Consider the following 7,337-nt stretch of genomic DNA (forward strand, 5'->3'; position numbering starts at 1 on the left):
AAAACTTCAGGATTTGCACAGTCAGGTTATTGTATTATTACCAAAGAAAGTCACACCTGCCCCATACTTTCTCCACTCAGATACAAATCCCCTCCAATCCCCTCCTCTGGCAGCATGCAAGTTTCAGCAATATTGCAGTATCCTGCTGCATCTTTCTTGTGACCAAGAGAAGCCAGAAGCCTATTACTTCAGAAAGACAGGCGTGCTTTGCCTTCTAACAAGCCAGCAGGGTGATGTAATGGCTCTCACTGATGTGGTGTCAAGGCACTGTCACCGAACATGTGCATGCACCTTTTACACCCACTGCCTCAGGCTGGGTTAGGACTTCCTGAGGATGGAAAATGCTGCACGCAGCAGCCAAATACTCCAAAACAAAAATTAAGATATGCAGCATTTTACAGATGGGGAGTTGAAGCAAAAAGCATTAGTTACAGCATTCACATTTAAACTGAAAAATCCAAAGTCACTAAAGCACAGAGGAATTAACTCTTAAGAGCTCAAGCATATACAGGCCACCTAAAAAGCATAAAACAAGACTAAGACTATCCTTTTTCATCCTCTGTAAGAGTTTGGTACTGCAAGTATTTATCCAGGTACTTTCCTGCTTTATTAAAGGACATTCTTCTGATTTGTGAAGCATGAAAACAAAAGAGCAGCAGCAGTCCACCTTACCCTCCTGCAGTTCAGCAATTTCTTATCCAAATATTGAACCAGAAGAGTCTGGTCAGGATGGGGTGCTAATGGAAGAAAAGGATGAAGTCAGCAGGCACAAATGCAGCCAAGCTCAAGCAGACTACTCGACATCCTGAGAAGGGAACAGACCAAGTACCAGGCAGGCACTGGAACACGCTGGCTCACGTTCCAGTGCCAGCACAATCTCCAAACCCTGTTGCCTCTTAACCTTTGGTAGCCTCTTACAACAGGCAGCAGCATTTCAGTTTAGCCTCCAAATTACTCACACATCTCAAATTCATCAAGGTTCAACTCTGTTGTTTCATTTCATGCTTCATTTTCAAGAAATGAAAACATGAAGTGCTGGGTACTTGTTCCTTACCCCCTTCCCACTACAAGAAACACATGCTGTACTTTAGTGAATTCATTTAAGTAGCTCTTGAATGCTGTTTTCATTACCCCTCTCTCCTCCCATTTACTAAATACTCTTCAAATGACTCTGAAGCACTAGTAGTCTGGAGGCATGCTCACACACCACTACCCTCCATTCCAACAGACAGCAATGAATTATTTGCCACTACTATCACACTGGGATAATTGGGCAAAGAAGTTCCTTTCTTTTAAACTAGGATTGTGACTTTTAACTGTCAATTCATCAAAAACACTGTACAAACATACAAATAGGCCTCAGGTATCTAAATGGAGACCAATACTTCTAAAAAAATCAATAAATCACACCCTCAAACAGCCCACAGATCAGAAGCTTCCTATGTTATGAGAACATAACATGATACAAAAACTACCTACAACCTCAATAGCCATTTACATATTGACTAAGAAATGCTGAGCTGCAGAAGGCAGAACCCCAGATCCAGACCCATCCTCCTGTCTCAACTATGTTCCCACAATTCTGTTTCATAACTTACATCACACCTGAGGCTCCAAACTTTAACCTCTTCCATATTCTGTGTATGACTTTTGGAAAGTGGCAGCTGATAATGTCACAGAGTTTGACACACAGCTTTTGTCACTTGCCTCCTTCCTTGAACACAATAAATTTTCATCCCTCTAAAACCAGAGGATATCAACAGAAACCTTGAAGGAAGACAGAGAAGTGCATTTTTCATTGGGAAAGCAGGGGGAGTTAAAGGAAAAAGAACCTTTAAAAGAAGAATTTTCATTCAAAAGAAACTTTTGAGGGTAGAATAAAGAACAAAAATATCATACAGTACCTAGTAGTAACTGTATGAGATGGATGAATACTTTTCCAAGACAAAAATCTAAAGCCACGATTAAGAAGGTGAAACATAACACATGTGCACAGCTCTGAAGGAATGATTTAGAGCCACTGACATCAACACAAGCTGTGCAGAGCAAAAATTAAACACGCTGCAATAATAATCTGAACTGCCCAATTAGGTTAAAAAATACATTTACCCTACAAATTAAAAAACCTCCCAAACCCCTCGAAGGCATTAATGCTGTTCACAATGTTATTTGAGATGCAAATTAGGGACCTAAAGTTAATATAACACCAACAGAAGTTTCTATTATTCCTATAAATGGCTAAAGGGGAGGTGACAATAGAAGAAAAGCCACAGCCCTGTTATACGAGGTCTTATTAGGACAGCACAGATTTTCCTTAATTTTTAATATCTTCACTTGAATGCAGAACTGGGCAAGTTAAAAATGTGATCTTTCATAACCCAAGAAAACTGGAGTGATGTAACAAATAAGCAGCTGCAAGTTGGTTGACAAAGGTGGCTAGATGAGGGGAGTCTTAAGGAGAAACAGGTATTCCTTTTAAAAAATGGAATTCAGATCCTGTCTTCCAGCATCACAGATGTCAGGTTAAAGCACAAAAGCAAAGGTATAGACAGGGATGCTGCAGTTATTTCCTCAACTATTTCCTGTACTAGCTGGGTGTTCCATATTTGAAGCTCAGCAAATGCAGGAACAGCTTTCTTGCAGCTCAAATGCCCTCCCTACAATGACGTGTAGGTCTTGGTACCAGATTCAGTTTTGTAAATGGCACTTGTAATGAAAGCTCCAGGCCAAACCCAGTTAGGTTTCACACCCTTGGCTCTACCTGCACAGACCCACACACACTGGAGAGCAGCTGCCATCCCTGGCAATGGATGTCCCAAGCTCTGGGCCTGATACATCACTGACAATTCTCCCTGGTGCTTTCCTACAGTTTAACTCTCACAGGAACTTAAAACAATGTTGTCATATCAGGTCCAGAGCAAAGATGTGAATTCCAGCTGATCAGAATCCTTGATCTTAATGTTAACACCCAACCTGCAAAATGTGGCAGCTGCATTTTACCAGAATACACACTAGTTCAAACAGAAAAAAGTCAATTATAATAATTCTGTTTTTATAATTCAGTAAATATCCTAATTGAAACATTTCCTATTACCTTAAAGCACAATATCCAACTGCTTGCTTTAAAAAAGTGCTGTCAGTAAACTAAGAGCCATAACCCAGATAATGTATTTAGTAACAACCCTGCCTACTTCCTCCCCTCAACCTAAAAATTAGCAGCAACATGGCCTTCAGAAGTTATTTACACCCACTGCAAAGCATTAGCAGTTAGCTGAGCAGCTTCTTGCCAGCTTGCTAATGATATTATTCCCCAAAACAACAAAAAAAGCCAAAACAGCACCAAATGTAGAAAGGGCTGTGCTAGGAGTTGACAGTTACCTTGATTTCAGGTTTCTCTATACTTAACAGTACCAAAATATCCAGCTGGATCATCACAAAAAATTGTAGAGCAGCTTAGAAAGGAGTTAAAAAATATGCCACACCCCTCCCCCCTTTTTTTTTTACAGACCTCCTCTTGAGTGAGAAAAAAATCCTTAAAGAAAACCATTTTCTGAAACTATGACTGTCTCAATTCCCCTAACAGAGTGTTTACAATTAAGAGAAACCAACAAAGTGAAGGTGATTTTTTTAAAAGACTCATCACTGGATTGCAGTATTTTACAGCCAAGATCTCTTTAAGGACACAAACTAAGACACGTAAAAAGCACATTGTCCATGTAAGGGGCTCCCTCACAGGTGTGCAGAGTCAAAAGATTAAAATTTACCTACCAAGAAAGTATCAGACACTGCACTGACTTCAAGTGCCTGCATTCCTAGCCATGAACTTCTTCCCTAGGATTGAACAGGGCTTCCTTGTGCTGATGCACCCTTCCTTCAGGAGTGCTCATAAAGCCCTCCACAGGTTTTTGTGAGTAGGTTCACCCCCCACATAGGGTTATGTTACTTACAATATCTAAAGTAAATGTTGGAGATAATTCCACACTGGACAGGAATCTCTCGCATGTAAAAATAGGGTACCTGCAACATCTGGTAACTACAAGATCTCAAGAATGTAGTAATAAAATAGACCAAGAAGTTTATTTAACACAAATTAAAATTACAGTTTAAAGCAAGCAAAGTTTTGTCTGAAAAGAAAGCACAGAACTTGTGAGCTTGCAGGGAAGAGAGAAGCTCCCTGTTGCCAAAACAGAAAAATTCTGTTTATATTATGACCATCCACATACACAAAAAGAAATGTAAATCATAACATAAATACTAATATTTTCCACTAAAGGCTTCTTACTTGTTTTTAAGACAACTCAAACTAGAAATACAGAGGACAAATTTTTAGAACAAAACTCAAAGCCAGTATCAAAAAAGTGGAGGAGCAAGGAAAGAATTGTGTTTGGAAAGTTTTAAGTACACCATGATTCTAAAGGGAATAATCTATCAAACCACAGGAGGTGACTAGAACTGCCATCATCACTGCTAACACAAAGGAATGTAGATTGGGGGGAGGCAACAGAGGAAGGGGGAGAAAGCACAGAGAAGGGAAAAGAAGGAACTAAAAAAAGGGAGCCACAGTAATGGCTACCAGACTCTCAAGGAATTCCTAAAGGAAAGAATAAATCCATCAAGGTTTTGTTTTAAATAAAGCAATCCATGCAATAAATTGCAGTCTTCTCAGTAAAGTCAGGCTTTCAGTTTATCTGGCCACCATATTTTCATAAGTATAGCTTTACACCTCTAAACTTCCAAATCTTAACACAACGGTTGCAAATATAAATATTTCTTCTTTCAGCCTCCTCATTCTTCTTAATCATAGTACCCTGAAGAAAACCAGCTTTTTGAAAGAAAGTAGGGAAGTTTAACCATCCTGAACTCAAAATAACCCCTTACAATTACTTAACCAACTTTAATTCCCCAGTTAAAGAGACAATAACTATGGGTTAGGCACTGGCAGGTAAAGGCCGCTAGAGGACTGCTAGATTACCACAGGAACATCCCAAAGAGGTATCATATCATTAGGGGGCTGATCTTGCAGATCACTATTTTGAGTTTGTATCTAACAGGCAGCATTTACTTCCCTATGATTAAGAGTAGCATCTTGCTCCTGATGCAAAAAAATAGGCTCATTAAAAATAGCAGACATGTTAATATGAACAGTATTTCAAGGAAATTCAGAGTGAGTAGTGAACCCATTTTCTAGTTCAGAGTTCCACCAGCTTTTGTAGAGCTACTTAAAATGTATGTTTTAGTCTCCTGCCTCTGAGCACAATTCTTCCAGACATTTTTGGAAGCTAAGTAACTGCAAGGATATAAGCTCTTTGGGCTTGAACAAGTACACTGCACCTCCAATAAAACCAGATCAAGTAACATGCTTCATCATGAAAGTTTCTGCTATTCAGCAAACATTGTGCTCCACATTTCATAAGCTCAACTAGAAGCAAGCAGACCATTCACAATTAAAAGACACCCAGAAACGTTTCAGCTTGCCACAAGAGATACAAACTTACTAGTTCTTGCCAAAAATGGCAATTTATTTTTCTGACAAAAATATTTGCTATCAGTAAGGGAAATGAACAGGAGGCAATGCAACGGCAAAGGCTCTAATAACTGCTCTAAGGAGCTAATTTTAAGGTAGGCACAGCAAACCAGAAAATGGATTTGACCAGCTGGCCCAACTCATCCCCAGACAGAGGACTTGGTGAAAGCCAGAGACACAATCACCCAGTCCCTTGGAACCCTGCAACCCCAAAGCTAAGATGCTTTTCCAAAACTTCTGAATGCTGGCATGGGGATGTTCTTTCCTAAAGGGGAAAAGGCCTGAACTTTTCTATCCCTGAGTGCAGATCCCTGAACACCAATCCTGAGAAGCCTCCACAGCGGGTGTCTGCTCTGTCTGATAGGACCTAAAGCGACCTCCTGCAATAGCACCCAGAAATTCAACCACACATTTCTATCCAGCCTTCCAGCAGGCCAGAAGACATTTAATAAACCAAATAACCAGAACAAAGCCATGTTACTGCCCTTAGAAAAGCTGGGATAACACAAAGAGCCCATTCACTCGCCCACTGAGCCCAACTGGTCCTTACACTTCGGGGCCATAAACTAGAAATCAACTTTCCATTTGATGAGAGGAGGGGAAGGAAGAAAACAGCCGCTGTTTCCACCCTGGAATCATTATGGAAGGCAGCTATTGTGGAAAAACAGGCACCTCCACAGAGGTAACCCTATCCTTGAGCCAGACAGGGGGGAATCGCCTCAAAATCGCGGGGGTACGTGCCGGCAGACATGTGTTTCCAGGGCAGCGGCACAAAGGAATGTCCGAGCACCTTCGCTTCGCTTCCCTTCCCCGCACGGCCGGGCCGGGCCAGGCCCCGGGAGAGCGGGCAGCGCCGCGCAGCCGGAGCCGCCCCAGCAGCGCCCATTAACGCTGCTAACTTCATTTTAGGGGGTTACAGCTTCTCCGCCTCCCGGCGGGGCGGCCGCTTCCAGCTCCCAGCAGCAGCCCCGGCGGGGCGAGGGGAGCGCGGCCCGGGCCGAGCACGGACAATGACAACAAAACGCACAACATCCACGCCGCTTTACCTAACATCTGCCGAGGCGCCCGGAGGGATGAGCAGCCCGCAGCCCTGCGGCAGCAGGAGGTGCCGCTGCGGGAAGCGCAGCCCCGGGGTGACACCCCCGCCCCGCAGGCTCCCCCGGGCCGCGCTCGCCGCCCCGCCCGCCAGAGCTGCGCGGTGCGCTCGGCCTCCTGGGCTCCGCCAAGGGCTGCGAGGATGGCCGGGCTGCCTCCCCGCTGCCCCGCACTGCCTGCGGGCCGACAGCGCGGCTGCTGCCTGCACGGCTGCTATTGCCTGTCGGGCTGTTGCCGACACGGCTGTTACCCGTTACCCGCCTGACTGTTGCTAGCTGCCGGCTGCGCTCGTTGTCTCCCCCGTGCCCGTCCCCCGCCCCCCCACCACGGCAGCCGCCGGTACCTGCGCGGCCGCGCCGCCTCCCCCGTGCGTATGGACCGGGCTGCTCAATGGCAACCGAACAAAACACCGCTGGCCACGCCCCCTCCACCGCCCGCCCGCGCCCATTGGCCGCGCCGGCCGCCCGCCGAACCTTGACCCGCTCTGCCATTGGCCGGCGGCGCGGTCGGGCCCCGCCCACAAAGGGGCGGGGGGCGGGCTCTGCCCCGGTCGCGGCAGGGACGCGCAGCTGTGGTGCCGGGTGGGGTGGGGGGCGCGCGTTGGACTACAGCCCCCAGGAGGCCTTGCGGCGGCGCGCCTCTGTCATTGGCCGGGCAGCGCGCGTGCCGAGGGGCGAGGGGCGCGCGGAGGGGAAGACGCGCTTCGCGCGCGGGTGTG

General features: G+C 45.4%; 1 protein-coding gene across 4 annotated transcripts in view; it reads right to left on the reverse strand.

Annotated features, from left to right (window-relative positions):
- FAM53A (family with sequence similarity 53 member A) overlaps positions 1–6,996 on the reverse strand; it is a 69,832-nt gene extending 62,836 nt beyond the window's left edge. For 2 of the 4 annotated variants that reach the window (XM_085577569.1, XM_085577570.1), the window contains exons 1-2: positions 6,963–6,996; positions 673–737 (exon numbers count right to left, since the gene is read on the reverse strand). The gene's annotated coding sequence lies outside the window, so the exon portion shown is untranslated. Of the gene's footprint in view, positions 1–672; positions 738–6,570 lie in introns of all 4 variants that reach the window. The other 2 variants (XM_021535679.3, XM_085577571.1) reach the window with 2 other exon arrangements.
- Between the last annotated feature and the right edge of the window lie 341 nt (positions 6,997–7,337).

Source organism: Lonchura striata, chromosome 4 (genome assembly GCF_050655825.1).
Source record: "Lonchura striata isolate lonStrDom1 chromosome 4, ASM5065582v1, whole genome shotgun sequence".
Classification (NCBI taxonomy): Eukaryota; Metazoa; Chordata; class Aves; order Passeriformes; family Estrildidae; genus Lonchura; species Lonchura striata.